The 1,051-nt window shown below is 31.5% G+C and overlaps 1 non-coding gene across 1 annotated transcript; it reads right to left on the minus strand.

Annotated features, from left to right (window-relative positions):
- Window positions 1–343: 343 nt before the first annotated feature.
- Trnas-gga lies at window positions 344–418 on the minus strand. The gene has a single exon. It is a non-coding gene; the product is annotated as a tRNA-Ser (tRNA).
- Between the last annotated feature and the right edge of the window lie 633 nt (window positions 419–1,051).

The following is a 1,051-nucleotide window of genomic DNA, read 5'->3' on the forward strand; positions in this document are numbered from 1 at the left end:
AATTATTCCAATTTTTGCCTATATGACGATTTATTTTAGATGCTAAATGACCAACATTTTCATAATACGTACCGTCTAATAGAAGACTTAATCCAACGAGGGTAAGATTCACCTGATAGGCAAGTTATAAGATACAAGTGACAAATAGATAGGTACATTGAATATGATGCGTACAATTATGTATATTATGCTGTACGCCTATTAATATTCATCTTTACAAATAAAATTGCGACACTCGTCAGTGTGATTGCAGTATTTAAATATTTAAACTTTTATTATTTTAGATACATATATATATATATATATATATGTAGGATTCGTGAAAAAAATTGGACCGTGGGACTGACTGGACCGGGACTCGAACCCGGGTCTTCCGCTTTCCGGGCGACTGCTCTTAACCATTGAGCTATCCAGGGCCCACCGTCCAATCTCCTCACGAATGCCTATTTAAGTGTTTGGCTTGGAGGTGCTCGCAACCCACATATATATATCTTATAGCGATAATAATCAGTTGTAGCTACAGCGTAAGCTGACTAAAGGGTGTCATAAAACTAGCGCAAGACACTCGTGGTACGCGCTTGCTTAAAGGCAGATATCTTTTTATGGAATGTTTTAGGTGCATATTATAATTATTTATTCGCAGTAAAAAGCAATACAAACAGATGAATTATTAAACCTTATTCGCAATGTTTGCTTTATCTTTTAACAGAGATGCGAAATTTTCAAAGAAGTTCGGTTTCATCGAAGATGTTAAGTGTGTATGAATCCGTAACGAAGACATGTAAATCACATTTTTTAAGTATCGATAATCTAGTTATAAGTAAATCATGACACTAACATACAGAAATATTAATATCTTAGAACAAAATTACATTTTGACTTATGATTACAAAATTCTTCTACTCGGAAGAATATGTTCTTTAATCAAAAAAAAATATAAAACTATTTCTTATAATTTAATATCTTCTTGAATAAAACATTTAAGGGTCTTATATTAAGTGTTTTAATAACTAGAAAAGAAAATATTATAAAGAAAAGATATATTAAGCTA

Source organism: Polistes fuscatus, unplaced genomic scaffold (genome assembly GCF_010416935.1).
Source record: "Polistes fuscatus isolate 324 unplaced genomic scaffold, CU_Pfus_HIC Scaffold88, whole genome shotgun sequence".
Taxonomy (NCBI): Eukaryota; Metazoa; Arthropoda; class Insecta; order Hymenoptera; family Vespidae; genus Polistes; species Polistes fuscatus.